The sequence below is a fragment of the Schistocerca serialis genome, chromosome 5, assembly GCF_023864345.2.
Source record: "Schistocerca serialis cubense isolate TAMUIC-IGC-003099 chromosome 5, iqSchSeri2.2, whole genome shotgun sequence".
NCBI classification, from domain to species: Eukaryota; Metazoa; Arthropoda; class Insecta; order Orthoptera; family Acrididae; genus Schistocerca; species Schistocerca serialis.
The window spans coordinates 178,881,948-178,901,717 of record NC_064642.1 but is presented as its reverse complement, the minus strand read 5'-3'; the positions used below and the strand labels follow the sequence as shown (position 1 = coordinate 178,901,717).

The 19,770-nt window shown below is 43.7% G+C and overlaps 1 non-coding gene across 1 annotated transcript; it reads left to right on the top strand.

Moving 5' to 3' along the window:
* The first annotated feature begins 16,472 nt into the window (after positions 1-16,472).
* On the top strand, positions 16,473-16,546 carry Trnat-ugu (transfer RNA threonine (anticodon UGU)). Its single transcript has one exon. It is a non-coding gene; the product is annotated as a tRNA-Thr (tRNA).
* Positions 16,547-19,770: the final 3,224 nt, after the last annotated feature.

Genomic DNA, 19,770 nt, shown 5'->3' with positions numbered 1-19,770 from the left:
TGAAAATGTCGTTGGGTCTGCTGCGGAGCTCCATGTTCAGCAATGCACGATCAACGATGCGCTCCAAAACACTTGTGCGTGCACTTCCGGCTCAGACGCCACAGATCACCATCTGTTGTACTTTACAGAACAGACAAACCTCCGAACCTCACGTTCTTTGAAGTGGAGGTCCAGCCATTCAGCGCCTAGTGGTACTTTCGCTGTTCTTACATCTCTTTCTGCAGATGCTCACGACTTGGGCACTTGAACATTCGACCAACTTCGTCGTTTTCGAGATACTCGTTCACGGGCTCTGCATAATATAATCTGCCCATTGTTAAAGTCGCTTATCTCAATCGATTCCCCCATTTGTAACCCATATCTTCGTTAGGGGTGATCCCCCGTACATGTCTCCTCAGCTTACATACTTTGGGTTACCGCGTCACGTGCCCGCAAAGCCACCAGTTGTCATCCAACGTCGAAATGGGCAATGATCATATAGTTTTGGCTTATCAGTGTATGTCTGATCCCTAATGCAACTACCATCTGGATGTCTCTGTCGTATCACATGTGGATGACGTTTGTTTCGGCATCAGTATCATACTTTTCCACAGAACTTGGAGTATGGAGAGTAAGCGCAGTCTGTGGGCACCACGATGTTTTAACATAGAGGACAAGCTACAACTAAGCTCTCCTCTATTCCCAATGTCCACTAGGCACTAGGTCGTTATATATATATATATATATATATATATATATATATATATATATATCGACGACCTAGTGGACCTTGGGAATAGAGGCACACACACACACACACACACACACACACACACACACACACACACACACACACATATGTATATATATATATCTATATATATATCTATATGTATGTATGTATGTATGTATGTATGTGTGTGTGCGTGTTTCATACGGCTACTGTCGTAACAGTGTGTGCATTCGAGACTTTGGTAAACTTAAGAGTGGCATATTACATGTGCAAATTACGAATTACAGCTACGCATTAACTGTAGGCTTTATAACGTAAGTAGGAATTAAACGATCATTTCTTGTTACAATCCGCTATGGGTTATTCAAGGGGTGTAAGGTCGAGTGAGCAAGTTAGCCATCTCCAAGAAACAAAAACACAAATGTACTCAGCCGTCAGTAGATGATCATTTTTAGCATTCCTTCCTTCCTCTAGAGCTACAGCAAATAAAAAGACAGTGTTCTGGTCATTCAATCCAATTTCCGACAATACATGAAAACTTAAGATTTGCCGCGCCCAGTAAAGGACATTCCTAGCATCAGGGATTTATAAAACTCGTTGTGAATGTGGTAGCAACTACAACGGTCAGTCGACGAGAACGATTTCAGATCGCTGCACACAATATCGCTAGCACATTAAGCATCACGATTTCGACAGATCTTCAATCGTCGAGCATAGCGTAACGAACAAATATGCGATTATGTTTGACGTTAGGGAATAATTATTTCGTGACTCTACCTACTAGGATTCTGCCATTAAAGAAGCCGTTTAAGTCAGAATGTGCAACGACATCTTTAACTGGGACAGAGGCAATGCAGTCAGTAGTGCACGGAACCGAGTGCTTGATGCTGGAAGGCCACAGAGTAATACGCTGTGTCGTCCAGTTTCCAACGAAATCAGTCCTCCCGCTGCAGGAAAATCAGTCTAGGCTCCAAAGACGTCAGAAGCTTTATCGACGCGCTTCAGCTTTTCTAGTCATCTTCAGAATTTGCCTAGAAACTGCGGGTAACGCTTTAGTCATAAGTAGCTAAATGTTATGGTTTGCACCTTAGGCGATGGCACGCAGCCATACTAATATACGTCCATACTTCTAATCTCGAGACAAACATTCGTATACAAATTGTAGTAGTCGTGAATACATGACTGCATGTGCGCACGCTACGTGCGACTGCAGTCATGTATTCACAGCTACAATTTGTATACCAATGTCTGTGTCAAGGTTAGAATTGTGCACCTATAAAAAGTACAGCTGCATGCCTTCGCCGAAGGGGCATACCTAAACTTTTGGCTGTTTATGACAAATGTGTCACCCGAAATTCCTGAAGATAATGATATCAACATTGACACCAATATCCTCCCGTCATAAACATCGACATATTCTCTGGTAGTGTATGAAATTACTGTGCGTTCGTGACGTATCCATGACGCGATTCAGCCATCTAAATAAAGTACCGAACGGAATACATGAAACATGTGACGTTGACGATAGAACATTTCTTTGGAAGGTACACATCGACTACAAATCCTACAAATCCATGGTAGGAGGAAATCCTAGAAGTATTTATTCAAGAATTTCACTCAGAAAACTGCATGATACTTAGTCCTACTTCCTTAAATAATTGATAAAACAGTTTCTTGGAAAATGCTACAAAATATAGTGAAATAGTCAATGAACAAAATGGCTAGAACGTGAAGTAGACATGCCTAATACTACACTACTGGCCATTAAAATTGCTACACCAACAAGAAATGCAGGTGTTAAACGGGTATTAATTGGACAAATATATTATACTAGAACTTACATGTGATTACATTCTCTTGCAATTTGGGTGCATAGATCCTGAGAAATCAGTACCCAGAACAACCACCTCTGGCCGTAATAACGGCCTTGATACGCCTGGTCATTGAGTCGAACAGAGCTTGGATGATGTGTACAGGTACAGCTGCCCATGCAGCTTCAAAATGGTAACACAGTTCATCAAGAGTAGTGACTGGCGTATTGTGACGAGCCAGTAGCTCAGCCACCATTGACCACACGTTTTCAATTGGTGCGAGATCTCGAGAATGTCCTGGCCAGGGCAGCAGTCGAACATTTTCTGTATCCAGAAAGGCCCGTACAGGACCTGAAACATGCGGTCGTGCACTGTTCTGCTGAAATGTAGGGTTTCGCAGGGATCGAATGAAGGGTAGAGCCACGGGTCGTAACACATCTGAAATGAAACATCCACTGTTCAAAGTGCCGTCAATGCGAACAAGATGTGACCGAGAAGTGTAATCAATGGCACCCCATACCATCACGCCGGGCGATACGCCAGTATGGCGATGACGAATACACGCTTCGAAAGTGCCTTCACCGCGATGTCGCCAAACACGGATGCGATCATCATGGTGCTGTAAACAGAACCTCGATTCACCCGAAAAAATGACGTGCCATTCGTGCACCCACGTTCGTCGTTGAGTACACCATCGCAGACGCTCCTGTCTGTGATGCAGCGTCAAGGGTAACCGCAGTCAAGGTCTCAGAGCTGATAGTTCATTCTGCTGCAAACGTCGTCGAACTGTTGGTGCAGATGGTTGTTGTGTTGGAAACGTCCCCATCTGTTGACTCAGGGATCGATACGTGGCTGTACGATCCGTTACAGCGATGCGGATAAGATGCCTGTAATCTCGACTGCTAGTGATACGAGGCCGTTGGGACCCAGCACGGCGTTCCGTATTATTCTACTGGACACACCGATTCCATATGCTGCTAATAGTCATTGGATTTCGACCAGCGCGAGATGAAATGTCGCGATACGATGAACCGCAATCGCGATAGGCTACAAATGGACCCTTATCAAAGTCGGAAACGTGACGGTACGCATTTCTGCTCCATAGACGAGGCATTAGAACAACGTTTCACTAGGCAACGCCGGTCAACTGCTGTTCGTGTGTGAGAAATCGGATGGAAACTTTCCTCATGTCATTACGTTGTAAGTGTCGCCACCGGCGCCAACCTTGTGTGAATGCTCTGAAAAGCTAATCATTTGCATATCACAACATCTTCTTCCTGTCGGTTAAATTTCGCGTCTGTAGCAAGTCATCTTCGTGGTGTAGCAATCTTAATGGCCAGTGGTGTATGTTGCATAATTTTATATCTGGTGTGTAACGTTTATGTCCATAGCATCTTACATAGTAAAGGAACAATTTAATGAGTACATGAGAAGCATGTAGATAAATTGGTATGTTTCCAGTAAAAGATGCCTGTCATTTAGACGATTTAGTATTTGGTGAACGCAGTTCAAATACGAATTTTTGTTCTAGGAAAGCATAGAGGTAAATTGTACAGTACTTTGAAGACGACAATTCATTAGGCCCTCTGTCCAGAGGAAAATGTCCCGTGGAGCAGTCTCATAATCTCTTCCCTTTGGTGAATGCTGGCTCCACTAAGGACTGTATCCGTCAGGCTCTGCGCCAGCCGACAGGGACAGAGCCGACGTTTGCGTTCGCACCTCTCTGGAAATAGGGCCTTCATTTGCTTCCAGTCGTCCGCGTTCAGAGCGGCATTTTCTGTACGACAGGACAGTGTTTTAGCGTCATGTCAAGCGCCAAATGAAGCCGGCTGAGTTGTCAGGGCATAAGATGAAAGGGCAGCGCCCAGCCCGAGGGTGGTGGCGTGCAGGGCTGCGCCAATCTGCACGGGAACAGCACAGGCGGGCTGGCGGGCACCGACGCCGCAGCAGTGCCAGAGCAGCGGCGGGCGCTGAATGCGACGGCCGTCCCCGCTGAGTAATGAACAAGGCCGGCCGCGATGAACCCGCGCGCGGCTCACAAAGAACGCGCCGACCCTTTTGTGCTCGCCAGAACAATGTTCGCTGTTAGGACGGAACGCGGGCCGCCCAGACATAATGCGAGCTGAACGCCGGCCTGCTTTGCTGCGCCACGCCGCGCCGCGCCGCCACCGCCCGCGGGCTCCCGCCGTCTGCCGAAGAGCCTTCAGCACCGCGGGGGCCGCCGGAACACCGCCGCCAGAGGCCGCAGAGGACACTCTGCAGCTGGACGGTATCTGGGCATCGTCGTAATGTCTTCCGCATCAATGAGGTGATTGTAGGCGAAAGACACGTCGAAGGGCAGAATGAGAAGGAAGGTTTGAAGGAAAATACGAATAACAAAAACAAAACTCACAAGTAGCATCAGGCGTAGTAGAAGGCCACAGAGTCATATTGAATGCATCGTGTTGAAACCACCTCCCTAATGGTGCAGGCATGGTACTCAAAGTCTTAAGGAGGGTAGGACGTCAAACGAGCCGACTTGGAGCAGGAGAGGCACCACAGTACATTCAATTTTCTACTGTCTGTACTTTTAAAAATAAATTCATAAAAATTTGTCAGAATGACCAGGAAGGATTCAGGATTCACATTCATAGCAGTGGAAGTGCAAAAGCAAAACAAAATAAATTTTTTTAGATATGAAATTTCATCATTTTTTCACTTACTGTTGGCTGCGTTTGTTGCTGTAGGTACGTTTTTCTTCACAAGTAAGAGAGATTCTTTGATGAATTTTGCACAGCATACCAACCATACTTACAGGTGTATGAAACTCTAGAATTTTCCAAATATATTAAAAACTGTGGTAAAAATTGAGATAATTAACTACAACATTTGACTTTTTTCTAAACATAAAATTTAAAACGTAACAGCTCATTCATTTATTCATAAATTAAATAGATTCTAGAGTTTCAGACACCTTAAGTATGGTTTGTATGCTGTGCAAAACTCATCGAACAGTCTCTCTTACTTATGAAGAAAAGTGTACCTATAGCAACAAATGCAGCCAATAGTAAGTGGAAAAATGATGAAATTTCATATGTAAAAAAAAAATTATATTGTTATGTTTTTGAACGTCCGCTGCTACAAGTGTGAATCCTGAATCCTTCCGGGTCATGCTGACAAAGTTTTATGAATTTACTTATAAAAGTATAGACAGTGGAAATTAAAATGTCCTGTGGTGCCTCTCCTACTCCAAGTCGGCCCGTTTGACGTCCTACCCCCCTTAAACTGACTGTGTTCTCAGTGTTCCAGTGGAGGCTGTATGCATCGCTGGACTCCAAAACGTAATAGATATGTTCAGTAATCGGTGCGCTCACTCAGTAGGCTGAAAAAATAATAGTTTCACTTTCTGCCACAAGACGAATATATGGCGCGGTAAGCAGTCAGAATGTGGTATGTTTCCTGTTTTGATGTCAGTATGTTGTTTGTATCGGAGATTTGTCATTATATCTCATGCATCAGTGAGAGGATCATAGGCGATCAGATGCAGTAAAGGCACAAGTGAAATAAGGCGTGGCGTGAAGAAGGAATTACAGGTAACATCGGGCATAGTAGAAGGGCACAGAGTCATATCAATAGCAACCAAATGAAAGCACCAACCCTTAATTTACATATCCAAACATGTGCACCTAACCCATTGTCGAGTGTATTCGAGAATATACCGGTTGTTGTAATTAAACTGATGATGTTCCAAGTACTCTATGGAGAGCTACATACACTACTGGTCATTAAAATTGCTACACCACGCAGATGACGTGCTACAGATGCTGTGAGATGCAAATGAATAGCTTTTCAGAGCATTCGCACAACGTTGGCGCCGGTGGTGACACCTAAAACATGCTGACATGAGGAAAGTTTCCAACCGATTTCTCGTACACAAACAGCAGTTGACCGGCGTTGCCTGGTGAAACGTTGTTCTGATGCCTCGTGTAAGGAGGAGAAATGCGTAGCATCACGTTTCCGACTTTGATAAAGGTCGGATTGTAGCCTATTGCGATTACGGTTTATCGTATCGCGACATTGCTGCTCACGTTGGTCGAGATCCAATGACTGTTATCAGAATATAGAATCTGTGGGTTCAGGAGAGTAACACGGAAACCCGTGCTGCATCCCAACGGCCTCGCATTACTAGCAGTCGAGATGACAGGCTTTCTATCCGCATGGCTGTAACCGATGGTGCAGCCACGTCTCGATCCCTGAGTCAACAATTCGGGATATTTGCAAGACAAAAACCATCTGCCCGAACAGTTCGACGACGTTTTCAGCAGCATGGACTATCAGCTCGGAGACCATGGCTGCGGTTACCCCTGACGCTGCATCACAGACAGGAACGCCACCTATGGTGTACTCAACATGACGAACCTGGGTGAACGAATGGCTAAACGTCATTTTTTCGGATGAATCCAGGTTCTGTTTACAGCATCATGATGGTCGCATCCGTGTTTGGCGACATCGCGGTGAACGCACATTGGAAGCGTGTATTCATGATCGCCATACTGGCGTATCACCCAGCATGATGGTTTGGGGTGTCACTGGTTACACGTCTCGGTCACCTCTTGTTCGCATTGACGGCACTTTGAACAGTGGACGTCTATTTCAGATGGGTTACGACCCGTGTCTCTACCCTTCATTCGATCCCTGCGAAACCCTACATTTCAGCAAAACAGTGCACGACCGCATGTTGCAGGTCCTGTACGGGCCTTTCTGGATACAGAAAATGTTCGACTGCTGCCCTGGCCAGGACATTCTCGAGATCTCGCACCAATTGAAAACGTATGGTCAATGGTGGCTGAGCTACTGGCTCATCACAATACGCCAGTCACTACTCTTGATGAACTGTGGTATCGTGTTGATGCTGCATGGGCAGTTGTACCTGTACACGCCATCCAAGCTCTGTTTCACCCAATGCCCAGGCGTATCAAGACCGATATTACGGCCAGAGGTGGTTGTTCTGGGTACTGATTTCTCAGGATCTATGCACCCAAACTGCGTGAAAATGTAATCACATGTCAGTTCTAGTATAATATATTTGTCCAATGAATACTCGTTTATCATCTGCATTTCTTCTTGAAGTAGCAGTTTTAAAGGCCAGTAGTGTATGTCGCATAACGCTTAAACATCGTAAGTATGTTTCTAAATCGATGCACTCACGGAGTACGCTCAAAAAATAATAGTCCACTTTTTACCACCTGGAGAAAATTTGCCACTGTAAACTGTCAGAAGGTGAAATGTTTCTCGTTTTGATTTCAGTATGCTTTTTGTCACTTGTTACACGTGTGGATTTCCTGTTTGAAGTGAATGTTGGTGTAAAGAATTAAGAAGGTTGAAGTTTTCTGTGAAGAAAGTTGTTTTATCGAAACGGCAGCAATAGAAGCGCTGCACTGCAGGACTGTCACCGACAGAAAAGCTCTGAAGAGCCCCTTGTCAATAATTTGCTAAAGAATATGATTAGGAAATCTGATGAAACAAGTGAAATGGGTGGTGCAGTAGGGAGAGGGAGGTGGCTCATCCGCATGGTAGTTATTTACTGATGAAGTTACTGTAGCCGTAGCCAATCGTGCAACACATGCCTCAAAATCTGCAGCTAGTGCTTCAGCTGTCCTATGGGAATTGTCGCTCCCTTGATCAATAATTTAAAACGTTTTTACTGCTTATGCTCCACTGCTTTTCCCACGATATTCAGAATATACAATAATGAAGCCCCAAGAAAGGCTGCAGTGACGTGACTATGCCCTTCGTTTATTGGCACGCATCGAAGTGGATGACATGCCGCCGGAGAATATACCTTGGACACACAATGCACATTTTACTCTGCACGGTGTCACGAATGCACAGAGTTGTCGCAGGTGGGCTTCTACAGCGCCGCATGTTGTGAGAAAACTTCCACTGCATCCAGCTGATGAGACTATGTGGTGTGGTATCTCAAGCTCTTTCATTCTCGATCCATTTTTCTTCGGGGAGACACCTCGCGGGCCTGTTAGTTGTACAGTGACATCTGTACGTTATAAGGACCTCCTTGTGCAACAAGTATTCCAGATTTGCAAGGACGCAACTTTCACCACTCCACCATTTTGATGAGAGATGGAATGACACCGCATGTCGCTTCCTAGGTGAAAGATTTAATTTGAGAAACCTTCGGAAGCGGCCGCATCATCTCTTGGCAGTTTCAAGATTGTCCCCTTCCAGTTCCCCCGACCTATATCAATGTGAATTCTGGTCGTGGGGATATCTGAAAGACCGTGTCCATCAGTGATGTACCCAGATCTGAAGGATAGCATATGACGACATATCGCTCTCATTACACGATACGTGCTGCGAGCAACTGTCGACCATACTGTGTTACAGATACAGCATGTTGCTGAGTCGGAAGACCACACTGAACACAAGTTGCAACTGGTGACTGTATCACAATAAACGCACCAGAGCCCCAGTTCAAGTGATCAATAGTTCCCTCCGGTTTCCCGCAACCACACCACATTCTGACTCAGTGCCGTATCATATTTTCACCTGGTGGCAGACAGTGGAACTACTACTTATTCCAGCATGCTCCGCTATCTTACCGATTTATGAACAAGTACCTAAGGTGTTTCAGCATCTTACCATGTATACAGCCCTCATTGCAGCACTCGGATCATCATCATTTCAATTAAACGTCGTGTGCATCAGGGATGTACCCAGATCTGAAGGAAAGCATATGACGACATATCGCTCTCATTATACGATACGTGCTGCGAGCAACTGTCGACCATTCCGTGTTACAGATGCAGCATGTTGCTGCGTCGGGAGACCACACTGAATACATGTTATAACTGGTGATTCCACATTACCCGATTTCTTCGAATCGTTTGACGTTGTGCCCCACTGCTTACTCTTAATGGTGGTACGAGCATACGCAGTTGGTTCCCAGAGCTGTGAATGGCTTGAAGGTTTCTTAAGTAATAAAACTCAGTAAGTGTTCCTCCACGGCACGTGTTCATCAGAAACAAGGATAATGTCAGCAATGGCCCCGAAAATGTGATAAGATTGCTTTTATTCTCTATATACATACATGATCTGACAGAGAGGGTGGCCAGAAATCTGTGACTCTTTGCTGATGATGTCGTGGTACGTGGGAAGGTGTTGTCGTTGAGTGACTGTACGAGAATACAAGATGAATTACACAAAATTCCTAGTTAGTGTGATGAACTTGTTGTACATGTAGAAAAATGTAAGTAAATGCAGATGAGTGGGAAAAACAATCGCATTACGTTCGAATACAGCGTTAGTAGTGTGCTGATTGATACAGTCACATTGATTAAATATCCAGGTGTTGCGTAGCAAACTGAGTTGAAATGGAACGAGCATTCCAGATCGGTAGTGGGGAAGGGGAGTGATCTACTTTGGTTTATTAGAGCAATTTTAAGTAATTGTGGTACAGCTCAGGTGTTTAGGGCTCCCGGATAATCGTATTAAAGGAATACTTGAAAGCATCTCTGAGGCATGTTGTTACGATTGTTACCCGTAGGTTCGATCAACAAGCGAGTGATGCTTCATGAATGTCAGATGTAAATACCTAGAGGGGAGGCAATGCTCTTTTCGTGAGAGAGAGAACCTGCATTTGAAGATGGTGGCAGAACGACTCTGCTGCCGCCAGCGGACATTTCGCCTTGTAGACAAGAGAAGGGAAATTGGGGCTCATATAGACTCAAATAGACAGTCATTTTGCCCTCACTCTGTTTCCGAATGGAACAGAAAATGGAGTGTCTAATAGTGGTACAAGCTATCCTCCACTACACATCATAGTTACATGTGCCGTGTGTATGTAGATGTAGAAGTATTCCTGCATACCTTTGACGAATATTTTGAAAGAAAGAAGCTCTCAAACTCCTCATATGTCTGACACTTATCTGCAGCCTCTGTTGCTAAGATTGTTGCTTCTCCCTACGTACGGCCACTGACAAATTAAATCCATAGCACCACATTCTACGAATGGTACAAGACTCTTTTTAATTAATCAATAAAAGCCACAGGTTGATTGCTATTTTTGTTCGGTGTGAATTCACTGAACTGGTGATGTTGTATATTGTTTTCCTCTGTGATTGCATTTGCAATGAATTGAGTTGTGCTTAATCAATATATGGCATCATTGTTAGTCACAACACTATGATGTCTTGTTCAGCCACTGCTATTTCTTTGACTAGCCACTCACACCATTCCTTGAACTTAGGTGTGATGGTACCTCTTATATGAATAACCTATTTATTAAAATTTTGCACTTCTTGTCGTATTCGATTGTGTTGCAACAGTCTCGCCTATACATTTATGTGTTTCATTTTTGTATGGTGTCGGTGTTTTTCCACTTTAGTCTCTTTGTTGCAGTTTGCAGTGGGGAGGCTTTTGTTTGGTTGGATCGATTATTTATTTGTCATTTTCCATCAACCACTTGGCCATTTCATGTTCCAGTGCCTCTTTACCCCAATCAAATTGTTCTGACGGTATTCTCTCCTGTTGTTTCGCCACACCCGCAGGGGCTCAGCATTCGTTTGATGGTTATGGATTTGGCGACCCCAGGGTTCCTGAGAAGGGGACTGGTAAGCGCCACCAGTCTTCTCTCACTGTAAGCTCTCGGCATGCTGCAGCGACCACTGTACGGCGTGGGGTGGAACATTATGTGCCACAGGGACTGGGGATCTTGGCGTGACCGCCCAGATCGCGAGGATGGAAAAACCTCTATAAAAAACCCTCACTCTCAAGGTGTGATGCACACAAATGAGATGCATGGCTGTTGAGGTGGAACATAGTTAGTGAGAAAACTCTAGGGAAAGTACCACACCTCAGTTGAATAAGGATTACTCAGCCAAGCTTTGCTCTGTCTGAGGGGACAAATTATTTCCCTAGCTGCTCAAAGCACCGAGATGGTACCCACGGCTGCTGTGTGTCAACACTCAGTCTAACAAGAGGCGTCGTGTAGCCAGTCCTCAGTTCTTGAGTGAAAAATAACAGAACACATGCCGCCAGTCAGTATGTATTTTTAATAGTTAAAGCCTTAAAGGGAAAGAGGGCAGCTTCACGAAAGTCTAGAGGGCATTGCTGCCACTCTGAAATTTGTCAATAGATTGCGCAATGGGACGCTGATGGTAGAAATATCTAGTTCGAAACAACCATAGAACCCCAAGAAAGTTAAATATATACGAATATGGCATCGAAACCGAGCTGCACAATACCCTGAACGACAGCAAAGGTTTGTCATGTAGAGGTCTAGTAGATATTCCCAAATAGGAGCTAAAACAGGGTGGGCCCAGGAAGTCGTTGTTGACATGCAACATTTGATGAAAAGGGCGGATGGAGATCTGCTCAAATCAAACTTGTTTATACTTACTTTCAACAGCACGAAATTTCCAGAGCATGACAAGGCAGGCTTCCTATACTTAAGCCTGCAGCCTTAAATTCTAGCACTTTGGACATACCACTCTTCCCTTGCAAGGCAGAATCCTTCTGTGGCAAATGTCACACGACCGTTCGTGGAGGACTTGGTTGTTCATCTCCTTCAAAATGTGTCAATTGCTCTGGGCATCACCCTGTCTGGAGCAGAGTCTGCAGTATCTTCATTGAAGAACGTGGCAGGAACGGATGACCATCATTCTCATGACCACTTCCCACTGTGGATCCACCCACTGGACAGCGCATTACTTGAACAGAAACCACCAAAACGTATCGTCATCAGGGCTAACTGTACAACAGCTGAGTCCTATACATCTGCCGCCGTTGTTGCATCCCAGAAAAAAAGAAATGATAGTATAATAAATCATATTGATCAATGTAACTATAGATGACGTTAATAAATGTAATGTAGGAGTTAGTGTCTCTAGACCCGTGTGTATGTTGCAGGCAAGAGACGTAAAACAGTACAAATTGGAACGCCTACTTGGATATTATTTACTTAGTCTCTCTCTCTCTCTCTCTTTACTTATTAATATATTATGGGACCACCACTTTTAATCTTTTCTTTCCTGCTCTAAACATGAGCTCAACATATGGTGTCTTAGTGAAAACCTGAAAATAAAAATTGAACTACAGTTAGGTATTATAGAAACTGATCATTACTGATTTTTAAATCTGCTTACTCATGAAACATAAATATTACATGACAGACTTGTTCCTTTGTCAGTTTCTTATGTCTTATTCTATAGTTACGCTTATATATGAGCATAATAGGGGCAGTATAAATATGCATCCTGCTCGTGTGATGATTCAGAGAGTAAAAAGTGAATACTCGGATGGAAAATACGCACATACATTCATCTGTTACAATAAAAAATTATTACACAACTTTGTACACAAGTTAGGTGGATACTACACTTGTCTAACTAGATCTTTTGAACAGTCAAAACTGTTTGCCTGTTCTTTTATATTCTAAGTTGGGTTTGTGTTCTGTCTAAATAGCTTTGTTGAGTATTGGATATTCTACATTTGACCCTACCTATTGATTAATTGTCATTATTTCTTACTACTAATGACAGATGTCAATACTGGTTGTGGTGACATTTGCAAAACAAGTGCACTTCGTATGAATCCCAGTCATCATCACGCATATGTGAGCTGTGATTGGCTTGCAATTGATTTCGAGTGCTCTGATTTTGTGCAATATTCACTGGTGCCACTATTGGCAAAGCGAATCGATTGTAGTTGTCACTGATTATCTCTGGCAGAGTGAGTCGTAAAGTAGGCATTGGGAAACGTTGGTGTGGCACTAAGAGTGAGGCAGCGAGTGACAGCGGACTAGAGGACATCGCGGGCTGAGTTGTAGACACAGTGGGTCAGTCGGCCATTAGCTTTGTTTGTGTCAAGACTTCGTGTAAGTTAAGCAGTCGGAACTGCGAGACTGAGCTGTATATGGCGGGCCGGCTGATTTGTCTGGCTTTGACATTCCATGCTGTGCGGGACTGGGTAATGGAAGCCATACCGAATATTTACAGTATTATAAGATATCTGCCACATCGTGAGTTCATGATCAGTATTTCTCACACTACGATACGCCCACCTCTATTGCCTGCGCTTGGTGACTAACCGAAACACTTGTTTGAGCGTAATTATCTAAGCTATTGATCTGTTGCTACAGATTATTTATTCCTCTGATCAATCGAATATTTGGTCGTATATTAATTGTGCCTGTATTGTGGATTTCTATAAACCACTGAGAGCTTCATTGTAGTGTATTTGTGTTGGCTATACGCAGTGTGAAAGAGTAAATTTATTGGTTAACCTTAACATTAGATTTTCCCACTGATACTGCTGTCGGATTTCTTGTGCCGTCGTATTCGAGGAAAACGCTTTGGCAATAAGCCGTTGCAAAAATTTTACATCTTAAATTCAGGTCTTAAGTGTTTTTAAGGATACAGCATTTAATCACTTTTTTATATTTTGTTTGCTTTAACAGGAATTTACTGTGTTTAATACAGGGTGTTACAAAAAGGTACGGCCAAACTTCCAGGAAACATTCCTCACACACAAAGAAAGAAAATATGTTATGTGGACATGTATCCGGAAACGCGTACTTTCCATGTTAGAGCTCATTTTATTACTTCTCTTCAAATCGCATTAATCATGGAATGGAAGCACACAGCAACAGAACGTACCAGCGTGACTTCAAACCTTTGTTACACGAAATGTTCAAACTGTCCTTCGTTAGCGAGGATACATGCATTCACCCTCCGTCGCATGGAATCCCTGATGCGCTGATGCAGCCCTGGAGAATGGCGTATTGTATCACAGCCGTCCACAATACGAGCACGAAGAGTCACTACATTTGGTAGCGGGGTTGCGTAGACAAGAGCTGTGGGGGCTTGTTGCTGTTAAGCGTCACCTTGGTGTCTATGGGCTGCCTTTGAGGCACACACATGATCGTCTTAGCGTGCTGGTTGGAGCTGCCTGCTAACAAATTTTAAGTTACAAAGTGGCTATATTACTTAATGTTCTGATCTATGGAACCTTACCTAAAGATTTACGTAAAGTTGTACATCTCCTTTGGAATATGCTTGTATGGCCCATGTTATAAATCTTGGGTATCTAAGGTTTTTCTAAAATTGCTTATGCACAATGTACTATCTTGGTTATTATCTTACAACAATATTTCCAAATCACTTAACCTTAATTACTGGTTTGAGGCTAAACTGTGACTACACTTGCCTCAAATGTGGACAACCTTAATCTATTTTGCTGGTTTGGGACTTCATAAAATTTTCAGTAAATTCTATACTGATTTTAGCAGTATGTCCTCCCTCTTGTGTATTAAGGGCCTATTTGATGAAAAAAAATTAGTTTCCCAAAAATTCTTTGCAGGCCTGAAGGGGCTTTTTCTTAACTTGTCAAAAAGATGATATCTTTCCTTTTGCCGTTTCAGCAGCTTCTGTTTTATAAGGAAGGAAGTTTGTTTTAAAAAAGAAGTTTGCTGTTTTATATTTATTCTGACACTGTGTTTTGTGGTTTGTTGCGGTGAAATCATTTGTTAAAGCCGATTATTGTCTTAAGCAACTAATTAGCCTTACCCTGTCACTCATAATTATTTGTGATTATTGTATTTATTTATTCATACTGTTATCTTGAGGTTAATTAAATGTAACAATTTAAACGACAAATAACGCTGCTATTCTGTGTTCGTCCTTCCATGCTTTTCTTATGAATATGAATATGAATGAGTTATGAATATGGTGTGCACAGTGACTCACATGCGGAGCGAGAAGACAGGCCAAGAACTTCACCATTTAGTACACTGGTTAACGAGCAGTACTTAAGAAGCTCGGATTTCGTTTTAAGATATTCGATGTTAGATCACTTGGGAGACTCCAGTACTTGTTTTCATAAAGCATAAATACGTTCACTTTTTGGTCCGTGCATTCCATGATTACAGCTGTGTTGTTCATGTAAGCTGGAAGAACCGCAAATGTGATCTGTAGTGTAAGTACTGAAACGTCCCCTTAGAAAAATTAGTGAATTGCTGTGCTTGTAAACCCCTTACGTTACTTGAGTTTCAAACAGCTGAGCGAAACTGAACATACTCAGACATTTCTCTCTTTACTTATTCTGATCATCATTACACTGACACACAATATTTTTAGCGCATCGCAATCTGACTTTCAATAATCTCTACAAAAGAATGGCCCTGACTAACAATAACCTATATCTTTCACGAATCAATTACCTCACAAAAATCTTCGTTACTCGAACTACTGCAATACAGCGAGCGCCAATACTGCCAGCTAAATAAAGGATTGTAACTAATGAAGGCACTAACTACTGATAGGCATAGTTAGCAAATGACAGATTTTGATAGAGAACAACAACGTATTTACCTTAATAGTGTTCAAAAGTCATAATATATATGTCAGTTCATGACATCCAGTCTTACAAATTTACTGTCTCTGATGGACACACGTCCAGATCATCAAAACTCCGCCATCTCTCTCCCCACATCCACCACTGCTGGCGGCTCACCTTCAACAGCGCAACGCTACGCGCTGTCCGGATCCAACTGCCCAACACTACAATAGCGACTATTCCAACAATGCAACCAGCCACAGACTTCACACAGCACAGTCAGTGATTTTCATATAGAGCGCTACGTGGCGTTACCAACATAAAAACCTAAACAGCCTACTTACAGTACTATCGACCACACATTGTTAGGTGGTTGGCGGTGTATGGATCTAGATGATCCAAATTCTCACTAAATGATGACTAACTTTAACCCTCAGCTGCCGACAGGTGTTGTTGATATACCTCGATGTGGACAGCTGAAAATGCGTGCACGAGTAATGAGTGGATGGGCAAATGTCTATAAGGTACATTTAATATGTAGAATTGTGGACAGTTGGGAATGTGAGTCTCGCGGGAAGCGTGCAAGGGATAAGTCCCTGCAGTCGCGTTATTCATCTGGGTCCTCGGTGGCTCAGATGGATAGAGCGCCTGCCATGTAAGCAGGAGATCCCGGGTTCGAGTCCCGGTCGGGGCACACATTTTCAGCTGTCCACATCGAGGTATATCAACAACACCTGTCGGCAGCTGAGGGTTTCAGTTAGTTATCATTTATTCCAGGGATAAGCTGCACGGTCATCAACAGTACTCTGTTCTTTCGAGAACAGTTACTGTCTACATATATATAAATTCTTACTTTCAATGCTTCCTGACATGCATGTACGTCTTAGGTGGTCCAGAGCGGTAGGTCACAAGGTGTATGCTTCCCTCACGAGCCGTACACCAGAGAGCTGTGGGAGCGAACGGAACCACGCGGGAGGCAGGGGGTGGCGGGCGCTGCTACCGAGTCCGTGTCTGGGGCTGGGACTGCCCGCGGGATCCGATGGCTAATCACTCAGCGCCCCGGGGGATTAATCGTAGCGCGGCGGCCAGTGCAGCGCTGGGCCCCTCATCCATCTTACATCCCCGGCGTCGTGATTTCCGGCGCCCGCGTTTGATACGCTGTGGGAGTGTCGCACGTCTTGTTACTCCGTTACCGCAGTAAAGGGAATGGAGGACATGCAGCGTCGACGACACGTTACATGTACCACTGTCACGTCTCCCGCTACTGGGCTGAAATTTATCACTTGATCAGGTTGTTGTTGTTCTTTTTTTTTTTTTTTTTTTTTTTTTTTTTTTTTTTTTTTTTTTTTTTTTTTTTTTTAATGAGAATGAGAACACGCCTTGTAGTCGAGGTGCTCCAGTTACCAGGAATTCGGACGGCCGTATATAACAACAAATATTAGTCGTACTTGCTGTGTTTATTACACCTGTAATAAACTGGGGCTCGCTATGGACACTAAATTTCAGTTATCTCTCCCGTGCTGTGAGGTTCTGATAAACTGAGAACTTGCCGGATAGCTTTTTGTCCTGACTTGGCAACATCTTTCATTTCCCATCGCCAAGCTTAAGCAACCCAGATATGTGCTTGTATTGTATTATATTGTATTGTATCGTATGGAACTGGGGTCCTAGAAACAAAGGAGGGGCTTCGCCCCGCCGTAACCTTCAGTGGTGCACAACTCCACAACAGACTACAGCGGTCCACTCAACCCACCACCGCCCCACACTGAACCCGGGGCTATTGTGCGGTTCGGCCCCCAATGGACCAGGAACCAAATCGGGTTAAAGGAAGACATAGAAGCGGTGCAGAGGTGCGCTGCTAGATACGTTATCGGTAAGTTCGAACAACTCGCAATTGACAGAGAGATACTTCGCCAACTTCAGTGGAAATTCCTGGAGGAGAAAGATAGGTTTTTTTTCGAAGAACTCTGTTGAGAAAATTTAGAGAACCGGTAGTTGAAGCTGAGTGCACACCGATCCTACTTCCGCCATCATAGATTTCGTGTACGCACCACCAAAATAAGATATGAGAAAAAAGGGCTCATACGGGGGACTACGGATGGTCGTTTTTCCCTCGCTCTATTTGTGAGTGGAACGGGGAAAGAAACGACTAGTTCTGGTACAGGGCACCCTCCGCCACGGTCATTACTGTGACTTGCGGCTTATGTATGTGGATGTAGACGTATACACAGTAGATATTGCGTAAATGTAAATGTGTCACAAGAGATCCTCAAATGCTTTTTAACTTTCACTGAAGGTAGCAAAGTCATCTGTGAATCTCATCATTGATATCCTTTCACCTTGAATTCTGATCTCACTTACGAATGTTTCTGTTATCCCCATCTGGCTTTTTGGATGTACAGATTGAACAGCAGGGTTGGAATACAACATCTCTGTCTTACATCATTTTTAATCCGAGCACTTCGTTCTTGGTCTTTCATTCCTTAAGTTCCCTCTCGGTTCTCGTAAATTGTATGTACAGTGAGGTGAAAAAAGGCTTGGCATTCTTCTTAATATCGTGTAGAACCTCCTTTTGTACGGCTTAATGGAGCAACTCGATGTGGTATGGACTCAATAACTTGTTGGAGTCCACTAGAGAAATGTTCAGCTGTCTTTTCCTATGCTAGTCTATTTTTATGTCCTCTTTGCTTCACCCGTGATAGTTTGGCTTCCAAGGTGGCAGAATTACTTAACTTCGTCAACTTAATGAGCACCAGTGCTAATGTTAAAGTTTCTCGCTATTCCCATTTCTGCTACATCTCATTACATGGCAGGCCTCCCTTTATAACTGCGAAATATTGCCGATGCACGATTTTGTACACGAACTGACCTCTCAATTATGTCCCATAAATGTTCGATGGGAATCCTGTAAGGCAAACCATTCTCTAGAACTGTCGAAGAAGTGCTTCAAACCAATCGCCAACAATTCCGGCCCGGTGAGATGACGCATTGTTATCCACAACAGTCCATCGTTGTTTGGGAACATGAAGTCCATGAATTGCTGAAAATGATCTTCATGTCGCCGAACACAGCCATTTGCGGCCAGTGATCGGTTTTGTTGGTCTACAGTCTTCTTTCCAGATTCCGCGATTAACCTTCTTCTTTAATTGAAGAGCCTACTGAGCTAATCCTCACAGTAGTATCTAGAGCCTAAGAGAACTTCAGGCGTATCTCTCCATTCGTTACTACTTTCGTATGCTACTTATTTGCGGACTGATTCTTCTTGCCTAACATCTTGAAGTTCAGCCCACTCGTCATCACTACTAAATTGTGATCTGAGTCTATATCTGCTTATGGCTCTGAGCACTATGAGACTTAATATCTATGGTCATCAGTCCCCTATAACTTAGAACTACTTAAACCTAACTAACCTAAGGACATCACACAACACCCGGGCGCGGGAAGCGAGAACGCTACCACACGACCAGGAGCTGCGGACTATTACAATTTAGTATCTGATTTCAGAACCTCTGTCTGATCATGATGTAACCTAACTGAAATCTTGCTGTATCTCCCGGCCTTTTCCAAGTATGCCGCCACCTCTTGTGATTTTGTACAGAGTATTCTCTATCACTAGCAGAAATTAACTGCAGAACTCGATTAATCTTCCTCCTCTCTCACTCCTAGTGCCAAGCTCTTATACTCCCGTAACCCTTTCTTCTACTTCTCTTCTTTCCCAACGGCCGCATTCCAATCCCCGATGACTATGAGATTTTCGTCACTCTTTACGTACTGAATGTCCGATTCAGTATCCTCATATACTTTCCCTGTCTATTGATCTACGGCTTGCGACGTCGCCACGTATACCTGACGTATCGTTGTTGGTGCCGATTTGCTGTCGATATTGGTGAGAACAATCCTATCACTGCACTGTTCGCA